The sequence below is a fragment of the Halichoerus grypus genome, chromosome 3 (genome assembly GCF_964656455.1).
Source record: "Halichoerus grypus chromosome 3, mHalGry1.hap1.1, whole genome shotgun sequence".
In the NCBI taxonomy this organism is placed as follows: Eukaryota; Metazoa; Chordata; class Mammalia; order Carnivora; family Phocidae; genus Halichoerus; species Halichoerus grypus.
In genome coordinates this window covers 151,752,766-151,768,314 of record NC_135714.1, presented here as the reverse complement: position 1 = coordinate 151,768,314, position 15,549 = coordinate 151,752,766, and the positions used below count along the sequence as shown (strand labels likewise).

At 36.3% G+C, this 15,549-nt stretch overlaps 1 pseudogene; it reads right to left on the bottom strand.

The window, feature by feature from the left end:
- Positions 1-9,121: 9,121 nt before the first annotated feature.
- LOC118535825 (peptidyl-prolyl cis-trans isomerase A pseudogene) lies at positions 9,122-9,632 on the bottom strand (annotated as a pseudogene).
- Positions 9,633-15,549: the final 5,917 nt, after the last annotated feature.

Here is a 15,549-nt window from a genome sequence, read left to right as displayed (position 1 = left end):
ATTGCTTAGGGCCTCAGGAAAAAAAAAAAAAAAGGCACATTGACAAATGCCTTTCCTTAAAAGAACACAGAGAAGAAAATCAGATAGCCATCAAGTTATCAAAGTACAAACTGTCACAGGAGAAGTAGAAAGGAGTTGATTTACCATGAGATAGTAAATTAGAACTAGGAATTACTGGGTTTTATTGGACATCTCTCTCCAGAAAGGCACTAAATACTCAATAAATAATTTATAATCAAGTGTTTATTGTCTACATCCCCTCCCTCTACTAATAGTATTGAAAGCTTTGCAGTCCTTAATACATCAATTATTTCTTTTCTTCTTTGGCGCGAGCCAAGCTACTCATGCTGTTTGACAAGGTCCAAGTATGGGGGATGATCCTGAAAACAGGAGACTTCACAGCTGGCTCCTGCTACTCTCTTTTATTTTGTTTATGGCAATCTTTATAATTGTGGGACTATTTCTGGGGTTTCATGATAAAGTGACTACTCATCTTAGTTACGCCTATCTAAGCAATCATAATGAAACTAATTCCACGAAGAATTAGTTTCTATAGAACAAAATAACAAGACGGTCACGCTCTGTCTAGCACCTTTCTCTTTGCGTACTGTTTTTTAGTTTTAGCGAAAGTCAATAAGCGGAAATCAATAAACGTCATGTTAATCATTACAAGGAAAAAATGAAAGAAGGCTATGTCTGTAATCCAGAGAATGATCTAAGATTATCTCGATAAATTGTAAAAAAAACATAATCACATGTTACAAAAGTATGGAAAAACAAAAATATCCTAACATATAAATAAAGTTCCTCTGAGGCTGTCAGGAGGAGATGCTTGCAACCTGATCCTGTGTCTGTGTCTCTTCATTCGCCGACGCCGTCCTTTCCTACGAGAGACCCACCCCGGCTGGAGCTGGACTCTGGCAATTCATTATATCTAAGTCATTAAGTCTAGCCCACACTCAAGGGGACAGTTTGCATGTGAGTGTGAACGTAGGGGTAGGGATAATTAAGGATTACCTTAGATGCTACTTACCACAGACAACAAAAGATAAAAATAGCCAATCAAACCTATTAACATACATACAAATGCTACATAAGCTATTTTCAAATTGAATTTAACTTCAGAGTAAAAGAATAATATATCATGACCAAGGAATGGTTGTTTGGGAATGAAAGGATGGGCCAACTTGAGAAAATCAATTATTTTAATATATAAATTTATTCCATTTTTATTACATCTTCTTTATTCATTCATCCATTGATGGACATTTAGGGTCTCATATCTTGGATATTGTGAATAATGTTGCAATAAACATGGGAGTGCATATATTTCTTTGATATCCTGTTCTCATTCCTTTAGAAGTAGAATGGCTGGATCATATTATAGGTGTATTTTTAATTTTTTGAGGAAACTCTATACTGTTTTTCATAGTGACTGAACCAGTTCACGTTCCCACCAATAGAGTACAAGTAGTCCCTTTGCTCCACATTCTCAGCAACACCTGTTACTTTTTGTCCTCTTGATGATAGCTGCTCTAACAGGTGTGAGGTGATGTGTCATTGTAGTTTTTATTTGCATTTCCCTGGTGATTAGTGATGTTGGGCATCTTTTCATGTATGTACCTAATGGCCATTTGGATGACTTTAAAAAAAATGCTTAGTTCATCTGCCCATTTTTTGGTTGGATTGTTTGGGTTTTTTTGTTATTGAGTTATATAAGCTCTCTCTATATTTTGGATATTAACCCCATACCTGGTATTTGGTTTGCAAATATTTTCTCCCATTTTGTAGGTTGCATTTTCATTTTATTGATAGTTCCTTTTACTGTGCAGAGATTTTAAGTTTGAGGCAGTCCAACTTGATTTTGTTATTGTTGTTTGTGCTTTTGGTGTCATATCCAGATAATCATTGCCAAGACCAATGTTGAGGAGCTTCTCTGTGTTTTTTTCCTAGGAGTTTTATGGTAGCAGGTCTTATAATTAAGTCTTTGATCCATTTTGAGTTAATTTTTGTGAGTGGTGTAAGAGAGGGGTCCAATTTCATATTTCCGCATGTGTTTGTTCAGTTTTCCCAACACCATTTGTCAAAGACACTATCCTTTCCTCTTTGGGTTTTCTTGGCTCTCTTTTATATTAGTTGACCATATCTGCAGGGGTTTATTCCTGGGCTTTCTATTGTGCTGTGTTTCTGCTGTATGTGCCTATTTTTTTTTTTAAAGATTTTATTTATTTATTTGAGACAGAGAGAATGAGAGAGAGAGAGCACATGAGAGGGGGGAGGGTCAGAGGGAGAAGCAGACTCCCCGCTGAGCAGGGAGCCCGATGCGGGACTCGATCCCGGGATTCCAGGATCATGACCTGAGCCGAAGGCAGTCGCTTAACCAACTGAGCCACCCAGGCGCCCTGTATGTGCCTATTTTTATGCCAGTAACCTGCTGTTTTAATTACTAGTTTTGTAGTATAGATTGAAATCAGAAAGTGTGATGCCTCCAGCTTTATTTTGTTTTTCTTTTTTTCATGATTATTTTGGCTATTCAGGGTCTTTTGTGGTTCCATAACATTTTAGGATTGTTTTTTTCTATTTTTATGAAAAATGCCATTCAAATTTTCATAGGGGTTGTATTGAATCTGTAGATGGCTTTGGGTAGTATTGATATTGTAATAATATTAATTATTCTGATCCATGATATAGATGTCTTTTCAGTTGTGTCTCCTTTGATTTCTTTCAACAAAGTCTTGTAGTTTTGTTATACAGATCTCTTACCTCCTTGGTTAAACTTATTCCTAGGTATTTCGTTTTGTTTTTGATGTTATTGTAAATTAGTGTTCTCTATTTCCTTTCATCTGTTTCATTATTAGTGTATAGAAATGCAACTGATGTCTGTATGTAGATTTTATATCCTGTAACTTCATTGAATTCTTGATTGGTTCCAACAGTTTTTTTGGGTTGAGTCTTTGGGTTTTTCTATATGTAAAATCATATCATCTATAAATAATGACAATGTAATTTTTTTTTTTTCTGATTCGGTTGCCTTTTATTTCTTTGTCTTGCCTAATTGCTCTAGTTAGGACTTCCAGTACTACGTTGGATAAGAGTGATGAGAGTGAGCATCTTGTCTTGTTCTTGATCTTAGAGGAAAAGCTTTCAGTCTTTCACCATTTAGGATGATGTGAGGTATGGATTTGTCATATATGGCCTTTATTATGTTAAGGTATATTTCTTCTATAAACACTCTAGTATATTCTTTTTCTAGTTCCTTGAGGTGTAAAGTTAAATTGTTTATTTGCGATCTTTCTAATTTCTTAATATATTTATTTATCACTATACACTTCCTTCTGAGAACTGCAGCATCTCATAGGTTTTGGTATGTTGTGTTTCTCTTTCATTTGTTTGAAAATATTTTTTGATTTCTCTTTTGGTTTCTTGTTTGACCCATTAGTTGTTTAGGAGCATGTTGTTTAGTTTCCACATAGTTGTAGATTTTACAGCTTTCCTTGTGTTGTCAGTTTCTAGTTTCATACCATTATGGTCAGAAAAATACTTGGCATGATATCAGTCTTCTTAAATCTGCTAAGACTTGATTTTGCATCCTATCACTTGATCTATTCTGGAGAATGTTTCGTGTGTATTTGAGAAGAATGTGTATTTTGTTGCTGCTGGATAGAATGTTTTATATATGTCTGTTAGGTCCATTTGGTCTAAAGTATGGTTCATGTCCAATGTTTCCTTGTTGATTTTCTCTTTGGGTTTTCTATCTACTGCTGAAAGTGGGTTTCTGAGGTCTCCTACAATGATTGTATTATTCTGTATTGCTCCTGTCGGATCTGTTAGTATTTGCTTAATGTATTTAGGTGTTCTGATGTTGGGGGTTTATATATTTCTGATACATCTTCTTGATGAATTCACATCTTTATCATTATGTAATGGGCTTTGTCTCTTGTTACCATTTGACTTAAGTCTATTTTGTCTAACTTCGGTTATACCTACTTTTTTGGTTTGCTTGTTTCTACTTGCATGGAATACCTTTTTCCATCCCTACACTTTAAGCTTATGTGTGCCCTTAAAATTGAAGTGAGTCTCTTGTAGGCAGCATATGCTTGGATCTTTTTTTTTTTTTTTTAAATTCATTCAGCCACTCTGTGCTTTTCAGTTGGTGAATTCAATACATTTACATAAAGTAATTATTGATATGTGAGGACTTACTAATATCATCTTATTGATTACTTTCTGGTTGCTTTGTATTTGCATTGTTTCTTTTTCCTTCTGTTTCTGCCAACCTTTGTAAATTGGTGATTTTCAATGTGGTATGCTCTGTTACCTCTCTTTTTTTTTTAATTTGCTGTGAATCTACTCTAGATTTTTGCCTTATGGTTGTCATGAGGCTTACATAGACCATCTCATAGATAAAACAATCCATTTTATGCTGATAACAACTTACCTTCAATAGCTGACAAAAGCTCTACATTTTTACTTTCACCTTTTACATTTTTGATGTCACAATTTACCTCATTTTATGTTGTGTATTTGTTAACAAATTAAAGTCACTGTAATTATTTTTATTACTTTTTTCCTTTAACCTTTATACTATAGTTAAGTGGTTAACTCACTATCCTATTATAGAATTAAAGTTTTCTAAACTTGACAATATATTTTTCACTTTTACTGGTTTGTTGTATACTTTCATACATTTTCATGTTGCTGATTAGCATCTTTTTATTTGAGCTTAAAGAACTCATTTTATTTTTTTTGTAAAGCAGTTCTAGTGATGATAAGCTCCCTCATCTTTTGTTTATCTGGGGATGTCTTTATTTCTCCTTCATATCTGAAGCAAACTTTGCCATAGGCTATTCTATTTTATTTTAGTTATTTTATTTTATTTTTTATTTTTTGCCATAGACTATTCTTGGATGCCAATTACTATCTTCTTTTTCTCTCTCTCTCTCTTTTTTAAGATTTTAATTATTTATTTGAGAGAGAGAATGAGATAGAGAGAGAGCATGAGAGGGGGGAGGGTCAGAGGGAGAAGCAGATTCCCTGCTGAGCAGGGAGCCTGATGCGGGACTCGATCCCGGGACTCCAGGATCATGACCTGAGCCGAAGGCAATCGCTTAACCAACTGAGCCACCCAGGCGCCCCCAATTACTATCTTCTAACACTTTGAGTAAATTATTACACTTTCCTGGCCTGTGGGGTTTCTGCTGAGATAGTCACTGATAGACTAATAGTGGCTCCTTTGTGAGTTCTGTACTTTGTTCTCTGAATTTCTTTAGGATTCTTTCTTTATTTTTGATTTTCAATAGTTTTGTTATAAAGTTACTTGGAGAACATCTTTTCACATTGAGATAATAGGGCACAGATAATAATCTATTAGCTTTGCAAACTTGAATGTCTAAGTCTCTCCCTTGGTTTGGGAGACTAATCAACTATCACATCTTTAAATAAACTTTCTGTCGCATAATTCCTCTTTCTCCTTCTGGAATACAGATTCTTCTTCTTCTTCTTCTTCTTCTTCTTCTTCTTCTTCTTCTTCTTCTTCTTCTTCTGTTTTAAAGATTTATTTATTTATTTTGGAAAGAGAGAGAGAGTGGGGGTAGGGGGAGAGGGAGAGGGAGAGAGAGAATCTCAAGCAGACTCCCTGCGGAGCATGGAGCCTGACAGGTGGCTCTATCCCAGGACCCCAAGTTCATGACCTGAGCTGAAATCAACAGTCAGTTGCCCAACTGGCTGAGCCACCCAGAATAATCTGGAATCTAGATTATTCTAATATCTTTTTGTTGGGATGCCATAGATCATTCAGGCTTGTTTTGTTTTTTTTTTTAATTCTTTTGTCTTTAGTCTCTTCCAACTGTGTTATTTCAAAATTCCTATCCTCTAATTTACTTACTCTTCCATCTGCTCTACTCTACTACAGACATTCTTTATTCATCCTTCATCTCATTCATTGAATCCTTTTTTAAAGTTGAAAGATAATTGACATACAATATTGTATTAGTTTCAGTTGCATAACATAGTGATTTGGTATTTATATATTACAAAGTGATCACTGCAATAAGTTTAGTTATCTGTCATGATACAAAGTTGTTATAATTATTGACCATATTTTCTATGCTATATATTATATCTCCCTGACTTATTTATTTTATAACTGGAAGAATATACCTCTTAATCCCCTTCACCTATTTTGTCCATTCTTCCCCTACCTCCCCTCTAGCAACTATCAGTTTGTTCTCTCTATCCATGAGTCTTTTTCTGTTTTGTTTTGTTTGTTTCTTGTTTTTTGGATTCCATATATAGGTGAAATCATATAGTATTTTGTCTTCTCTGTCTGACTTATTTCATTTAGCGTAATACCATTTAGATCTATGTTGTCACAAATGGCAAGATTTCATTCTTTGTTATGGCTGAGTAATATTACTTACACACACACACACACACACACACACACACACACACCACATCTTTATCCATTGTCTATTGATGGACATTTAGGTTGCTTCCATATCTTGGTGATTGCAAATAATGCTGCAATGAACATAGGTGTGCATATGTCTTTTTGAATTCTTATTTTCCTTTCATTGGACAAATACCCAGAAGTGAAATTGTTGGACGGTATGATAGTTGTTTTTTAATTTTTTCAGGAACCTCAATTTTGGTTTTCATAGTGCTATACCAGTTTATGTTCCCATCAGCAGTGCATGAGAATTCTTTTTCCTTCCACATCCTTGCCAACCCTTGTTATTTCTCGTTTTTTTTTTGATAATAGCCATCCTGACAGGTGTGAGGTGATACCTCATTGTGATTTTGGTTTGCATTTCTTTGATGGTTAGTGATGTTGAGGCTTTTTTTTCATATGTCTGTTGGCCGTCTGTATGTCTTCTTTGGACAAAATGTCTGTGCAGATTCTCTTCCCATTTTTTAATCAGATGGTTTGATTTTTTTGATATTGGGTTTTATGAGTTTTTAAAATATATTTTGGATGTCAACGCCTTATTGGATATATGCAAATATCTTCTCCCATTCAGCAGGTTGCCTTTTTGTTTTGTTGATGGTATTTTTTTACTGTGCACAATCTTTTTGGTTTGATGTAGTCTCATTTGTTTATTTTTGTTTTTGTTGTCCTTGCCTGAGGAGACAGATCCAAAGAAATCACTAAGACTAATGTCAAAGAGCTTACTGCCTATGTTTTCTTCTAGGAATTTCATAGTTTCACATCCTATATTTAAATCTTTAATTCATTTTGAATTTATTTTTGTATGTGGTGTAAGAAAGTGGCCCAGTTCTATTCTTTTGCATGTAGCTGTCCAGTTTTCCCAACACCAATTACTGAAGAGACTGTCTTTTCCCCATTGTATATTCTTGCTTCGTTTATCATAGATTAATTGACCATTTAAGCCATAGATTTATTTCTGAGCTTTTATTCTGTTCCATTGATCAATGCGTCTATTTTTGTGCCAGTACCATACTGTTTAGATTACTATAGTTTTGTAGTATAATTTGAAATCTGGGACCATTTTACCTCCAGCTTTTTTCTTTCTCAAGATTGCTTTGGCTATTCAGGGTCTTCTGTGCTTCATAAAAATTTTAGGATTATTTGTTTTAGTTCTGTGAAAAGTGCCTTTGGTATTTTGATGGAGATTGCATTGAGTCTGAAGACTGTTTTGTGTAGTATGGACATTTTAACAATATTAAATCTTACAATCCATGAGCATAGTATATCTTTCCATTTATTTGTGTTATCTTCATTTCTTTCATCAGTGTCTTATAGTTTTTAGAATACATGTGTTTTACCTCCTTGGTTAAATTTATTCCTTGGCATTTTATTTTATTTTATTTTTTGATATAATTGTAAATGGCACTGTTTCCTTAATTTCTCATTCTGATAGTTCATTATTAGTGTTTAGAAATTAGTGTATAGCAACAGATTTTCAAATATTGATTTTGTATCCTGCAAATTTATTGAATTCATTTATTTATTCTAATAGTTTTTTGGTGGTGGCCTTAAAGTTTTATATATATATGGTATTATATCATCAACATGTAGTTAACAATTTTACTTCTTCCTTTCCAATTTGGATGCCTTTTATTTTGGTTTAGGTATCACTGTAATGCTGGCCTCATAGAATGAGCTTGGAAGAATTCCTTCCATTTCAACTTTTTGGAATAATTTGAGAAGACTAGGTATTAACTGTTCTTTAAGTATTTGGTAAAATGCAACTGTGAAGCCATCTGGGCTTGGATTTTTGTTTTGTTAGGATTTTTGGTTGCTGATTCATTTTCATTACTAGTAATCAGTCTGTTCAGATTTTTATGTCTTCCTGTTTCAGTCTTGGAGTACTGTATGTTTCTAGGGATTTATCCATGTCTTCTAGGTTTTCTAATTTATTGGTGTATAATTGCTTGTAGTAGTCTTTAGTAATTTTTACGATCCTTTGTGTTTCTGTGTTATCAGTTGTAACTTCTCCTTTTTCATTTCTGATTTTATTTATTTGGGCCCTCTCTCTTATTTTCCTGATGAGTCTTGCTAAGGGTTTATCAATTTTGTTTATCTTTTTGAAGAAAAGTTTTATTTTTTTAGTCTCTGTTTATTTCTGCTCTCAGTTTTATTATTTCCTTCTTTCGACTAATTTTGTGCTTTTTTTTTTTCTAGTTCCTTTAAGAGTAAGTTTGTTGAATTACAGACCTGTACCTCTGAAACAAACATTATATGTTAAAAAAAGAAGAAGATAGTAGGAAGGGAAGAATGAAGAGGGGGGAATCAGAGGGGGAGACGAACCATGAGAGACTATGGACTCTGAGAAACAAACTGAGGGTTCTAGAGGGGAGGGGGGTGGGAGGATGGGTTAGCCTGGTGATGGGTATTAAAGAGGGCACATATTGAATGGAACACTGGGTGTTATATGCAAACAATGAATCATGGAACACTATATCAAAAACTAATGATGTAATGTATGGTGATTAACATAACATAATAAAATAAAAAAAAGATTAAGTTTAGATTGCTTATATTTGAGATTTTTCTTGTTTCCAGAGGTGGACGTATATCACTATAAACTTTCCTTTTAGAACTGCTTTTGCTGCATCCCACAGATTTTGGAACATTGTGTTTTCATTTTTTTTTTAACTATAAAACACAAGTCAAATTTATTAGATATGTCCAGTCAGCAATGGTGATCTTCTTGCTGGTCTTGCCATTCCTGGACCCAAAGCACTCCATGGCTTCCACAGTACTCATGCCCTCTTTCACCTTGCCAAGGACCATGTGCTTGCCATGCAACCACTCAGTCTTGGCCATGCAGATGAAACACTGGGAACCATTTGTGTTGGGTCCAGCATTTGCCATGGGCAAGATGCCAGGACCCATATGCTTCAGGATGAAATTCTCATTATCAAATTTCTCCCCCTAAATGGACTTGCTGCCAGTGCCATTATGGCACGTGAAGTCACTGCTCTGGCACATAAATCCCAGAATAATCCGTTGAAAGCAGGAATCTTTATAAACAAATCCTTTCTCCCTAGTGCTCATGAAAGTTCTCTGCTGTCTTTAGAAATTTGTTTGCAAACAGCTCAAAGAAGATGTGGCCTAAAGGCTTGCCATCCATGGCGATGTTGAAGAACACGGTGGGGTTGACCATGGCTGGGTGGCTCAGGCGGCTCTAGAGCAGCTGTGTCTGCAAGACCTGTGTTTTCATTTGCATTTGTCTCTAGGTAGTTTTTGATTTTCTTTGAATTTTTCATCGACCCATTGGTTGTTTAGTGGCATGTTTGTTTACGTGTGTATGTTTGTTTGTTCCAGTTTTATTGTAATTGATTTCTAGTTTTATATCATTGTGGTTGGAAAAGATGCGTGATATGATTTCAATCTTCTTAACTTTATTGAGACTTGTTTTGTGGCCTCATATGCGATCTATCCTGGAGAATGTTCCATGTGCACTTAAGAAAAATGTGTATTCTGCTGATTTGGGGTTGAATGTTCTATGTATATGTTTATTAGTCCCATTTGGTCTAATGTATCATTTAAGACCAGTATTTCCATATTAATTTTTTGTCTGGGCGATTTATCCATTGATGTAGGTGGGGTGTTAAAGTCCCCTGCTACTATTGTATTACAGTTAATTTCTCCCTTTGTGTCTTTTAATATTTGTTTTGTATGTTTAGGTGCTCCTCTGTATGTAATGACCTTCTTTGTCCTGTTACACTTTGTTTTAAAGTCTCTTTTGCACAATGTTTATAGCAGCATTACCTACAATAGCCAGATTATGGAAACAGCCCAAGTGTCCATCAACTGATGCATTCTAAGAGCTCTACATTCTCCCCCCTCCATGTTTTATATTTTTGATATGATGAATGGATAAAGAAGATGTGGTATATATAGACCATAGAATATTACTCAGTCATAAAAAAGAATGAAAGCCAGCCACTTGCAAAACATGGATGGGGCTAGAGAGTATATTGCTAAGTGAAATAGGTCAGTCAGAGAAAGACAAATACCATATGATTTCACTCAAATTGGAGTTTAAGAAACAAAACAAATATGGGGGAAAAAAAAGAGAGAGAGAGAGAAACAAACCAAGAAACAGACTCAACCTTAAGAACAAACTGATGATTACCAGAGGGGAAGTGGGGGGGGGGATGGGTGAAATAGGTGATAGGGATTAAAGAGTGCACTTGTTGTGATAAGCACTAGGTTTTGTATGGAAGTGTTGAATCACTATATTGTACACATGAAACTAATATTACACGGTATGTTAACTAACTGGAATTAAAATAAAAATTTAAAAAACAAAAGATATGATTTAAACAAAAGATTTATTTAACTAACTAGGGAAAAAGTCTATTTTGTCTGATATAAGTGTTGCTACCCCAGCTTTCTTTTCATTACCATTTGCATGAAATATCTTTTTTTGTTTTTAAAGATTTTATTTATTTATTTGAGAGACACAGACAGAGATAGCAAGGGAGCATGAATGGGGAGGAGAGGGAGAAGCAGACTCTCACCAAGCAAGGAGCCCAACATGGGACTTGATACCACGATCGTGAGATCATGACTTGTGCCGAAGGCAGACACTTAAACGACTGAGCCACCCAGGCATCCCTGCATGAAATATCTTTCTCTACCTTTTCACTTTCAGTGTGTATATGTCTTCAGGTTTGAAGTGAATCTCTTGTAGGCAGCATGTAAATGGATCTTGGGTTTTTTTTTTTTAATCCATTCAGTTACCCTATGTTTTTTGATTGGATCATTTAGTCCATTTACATTTAAAGTAATTATTGATAGATATGTACTTATTGTCATTTTGTTGATTGCTTTTGTGGTTCTCTGTTCTTTTCTTCTCTTGTTCTCTTCCCTTATAATTTGATGAGTTTCTTTAGTGTTATGTTTGGATTCCATTCTCTTTACTTTTTGTATATCTGTTATAAGTTTTTTGTTTGTAGTTACTAGGAGGTTCATGTAACAACCTATGTATACAACAGTCTATTTTAAATTGGTGGTCATTTAAATTTGAATGCATTCTAAGAGCTCTACATTCTCCCCACTCCATGTTTTATATTTTTGATATCTTTTAAGTCTTTTTATTTTGTGTATCCTTTAACTAATATTGCAGTTATACTTGATTTTATAATTTTTGTCTTTTAACAACTTCACACTAACTTAATAAGTGATTGATCCATTACCTTTATTATATGTTTGCCTTTGCCATTGAGATTTTTTTCTTTCATCTATTTTCTTATTTCTGGTAGTGGTCTTTTCTTTTTCACTTAAAGAAGTCCCTTTAGTATTTTTTATGCAACATTCCTATTGTGGTGGGGCCGTGACTGCTGGGGGATGTACTGATTTGTGGGACTATTCCCATGCCTGGCTGGCTGCATGGTTCATCCATGACTCCTAAGGCCATGCTGTTGGATGGGAGTAGCCCACCAGCCAGGCTGGCTATGAAGCCCAGTTGTGACTGCTGTGGGTGCACTGGTGGCTGAAGATATTGTCTTGTCAACTACAGTTCTGGCCAAGGTGCATGGCTGTGCATGGCTGTCAATGGGGCAGGTCGTGTGGTGTTAATAGCCTAAAGGGAGGATTTTAAAATGTTGCCTGCCAGTTCCAGGATCAGCAGAGCAGAACAAGATAACAAAATGGCTGCTACCAGTGTCTCAGTCCCCAGGGAGAGCCCTGTCTGCCTCCTCCCTCTCCAGCAGGTACTCCAAGATTAGTCAGTGGGTCTCCATCACCTATCAATCTGGTGTTTTTGTGCTGGTTTCCAGGTTGAGTGTGTTTGTGAATGAGTCCTTAAGAGTGGGTTTTCCTTTCCCTTCAGTTCTGTAGTTTTCCTGGAGATATTCCCTGTTGGTTTTCAAATCCATGTGTTTTGGGGCCTTTTCTCTCCTATGCAGGATCTGAGGGTGGTGGAGCCTCTTTTATCTCTCTGGGTGCTTGCTGTCCCTTGTTGTAGAGGCTTTGTTGATTCAGTTTCTAGGTCCCCTTCAGAGGGAATTATTCCATATGTAGTTGTGGATTTGTTGGGTCTATGAGAGGAGGTGAGCTCAGGATTTTCCTACACCGCCATCTTGAACCTTGTCCTCATTTGTTGACTTAACTCTGGAATTTGTTGGTATCTTTCATAGCAAGCTCATTTTGGTTGTGTATTTTTTCCCTTATATCATTGAGCTATTTGAGTTTTCTTGTAGCCCACTGAGTTTCTTTTTTTCAAAACAGCTGTTTTTTTGTTTAAAATTCCCAGTTTTATTGAAATACAATTTATATCCATCATTGTATAAGTTTAAGGGGTACAGCATAATGGTTTTACTTACATATGTTGTGAGATGATTACAATAAGTTTAGTTAGCATCCATCATCTCATGTAGATACAATAAAAAGAGAAAACAAAGAAAGAAAAAAAGTTTTTTTTTCCTTTTGGTGAGACTCTTAGGATTTTCTCTCTTAACTTTCCTGTATATAATACAGCAGCACTAACTATAGTCATGCGTACATTACATCCCTTGCACTTATTTATCTTGTAACTGGAAGTTTTTATCTTTTGACCCCCTTCCTCCATTCTTTCTCCTCTTACCCCCCTGCTTCTGGTAACCACAAATCATATAGTTTTCTGAGTTTGGTGTGTTTTTTGCATGCTTGTTTGTTTGTTTTAGATTTCACATATAAGTGAGATCATATAGTATTTGCCTTTCTCTGTCTCTCTATTTCACTTAGCATAATGCCCTCAAAGTTCATCCATGTTGTTGCAAATGGCAAGATTTCCTTGTGTTTTTTTAAAATTTTTTTTATTATTTTTTTTTAAGATTTATTTATTTGAAAGAGAGAGAGAGAGCATGAGCAGGAGGAGGGGCAGGGGGAGAAGGAGACAGAATCCTCAAGGAGACTCCTGCCTCAGAATTTGACCAGGATCTTGAGATCATGACCTGAGCCAAAATCAAGAGTTGGCTGCCTAACCAACTGAGCCACCCATGTGCCTCCTTTGTGTGTGTGTGTGTATGTGTGTGTTATGGCTAAATAATCTTGCATTGTATATATTTGTACCACAACTTCTTTATCCGTTCATCTGTTGATGGACACCTGGGTTGTTTTCATGTCTATGTCTATTGCAAATAATGCTGCTATGAACATGAGGGTGCAGATATCTTTCTGAATCAGTGTTTTCTCAAAGCAGGTATTTTAAATTCTTTATCATCTAGATCACAATATTCCATGGATTTGAACTCAGTTGCTGGGAATTATTATTTTCCTTTTGGTGATGGCATATTTCCTTGATTTCCTTATGCCAATGAATGTGGCACTATTCATTGTTGTTGCTTTATCTGGGGTTGTCGAGGATTTGTGCGGGTAGAACTGCTCCACTCCTCTCTCCCTCTTGTGGCAGAATTCTAGATTCTTTATGTTTTCTCACGTTCTTACAACTTACTAGGCTGGCTGCTGGAAACTTCTTTTTGTTTTCCAGAGGGTGGCACTAAAGCACCAGTTTGTAGTTTCTCCCTTGCGGGCCCTGGTCTGTTTTTCTGAGAGCGTTCTAGTTACCAGACCTGCTCACCGCAGAACCTGGGAGCAAGTCTGAGGGTCTGGGGTGGGAGTGGGGGTGGGGTGGGTGTTGGTTTAGTACTGTGGAGGGGGGTGTTGGGGGTGCCCTTGTGGGGTGATCCTCAGGTGGGTTACTCCCAAAGGCTTGTGTGCAGACTTCTGCTGAAGTCCTGAAGCAGCCAGCAGGGGCTGCATCCCTTTAATGCCCTTTGAAATTCTTATTTGCTTCCTTGTTTTCCTCCTCCCTCTCGGACTTGGAGGTCATGCCTCAGTACTCTGAATGCTGCTGGAGAGAAACAAGACTTCTCTGGCCGTGACTGGCACAGCTGGGAAGACAAGCGCAGTTATTGGAAAATTATTATTTTCTTTTTGTGATGACATGTTTCCTTGATCTTTCATGTTTCTTGTAGTTCTGTATTGCTGTCTTTACATTTGAAGCAACAGACACCTACTGAAATCTTTGCTGGTTACCTTTGGATGGGGTGTTCTGTTTGACGGTGTTATTACTAACTGAGGCTTTCTCTTTGTATCCGCACACCTGCTCCACTCTTTTTGCTCTCTCCTTTGGCAGAATTCTTAAGCTTCTATGTCTTCTCTGGTTCTTGCAACTCACCATGTTGGCAACTGGAAACCTCTCTTGTACAGAATTCGTGGTAGAGCTCAAGTGTATAGCTTCTGCCTTTCCCACGGACCCTGGCCTGTTTTCTGAGCATACGCCTTATCCACACTTTTGTGTTTTATTCGTGCGTGGAGGAAAAGTGTACACCGAATAGGAAAATGCACGTGCTTTTCTAAAGAAGGGGGCCAGTTAAAGAATTATTGGGAAAGAAGGAAAAAAAAAACATAGGTAGAATTAAGGCACATAGTTTTCCTAATTACTTCAAAATTAGTTGCAATAAATACCTAAGGAATGTCACAAACAAAGCAGTGACCTTGAAATTATATGTGATTCCCATCAGAGTTTTAAAATGTCACTGTGTTTAATTCTAGGAACTACATGACCGAAGCATCTTCTACAGCCATTGTTTCCTCTTTTTAAGAAATAGCGCAATTACTAAACTGAACCTACAGTGAAGACCAAGGTTCCTCACAGGGATCAAGCCCCAGGCACCGACAGGTCCGTAGAGAGACACTTTGATGGTGAGAGTGCTAGGGATTCCCTGGCTGCTGCCCCAGCTGGCTTATGCCAAATATGCCTTCAGCAACTTAAAGAGGTTTCCTTGTATCTCTAGCTGATTAGGATTTTGTTAAAGGAGCATATGTTGCATTCTATCAGTTGCAATTTCAATATCTAGTGTGATGATCAGAGGTTGCTCTCCTTTAATCTGTTGACACTCATTCCTTAGTAGTTTTCCTAATAAATTGCAGTCTTCCTGCATTTCGAGGACAGAACCTTTCTTGGTCACAATACATTAGGCTTTCGGTACAGTGAGTGGGTCTCACTTTGCTAATGTTTATTTAGGAGTTTTGCACATATTTGAAATACCATTTTAACCACTTCTTCTTCGTGTGCTATCCTTTGGGTT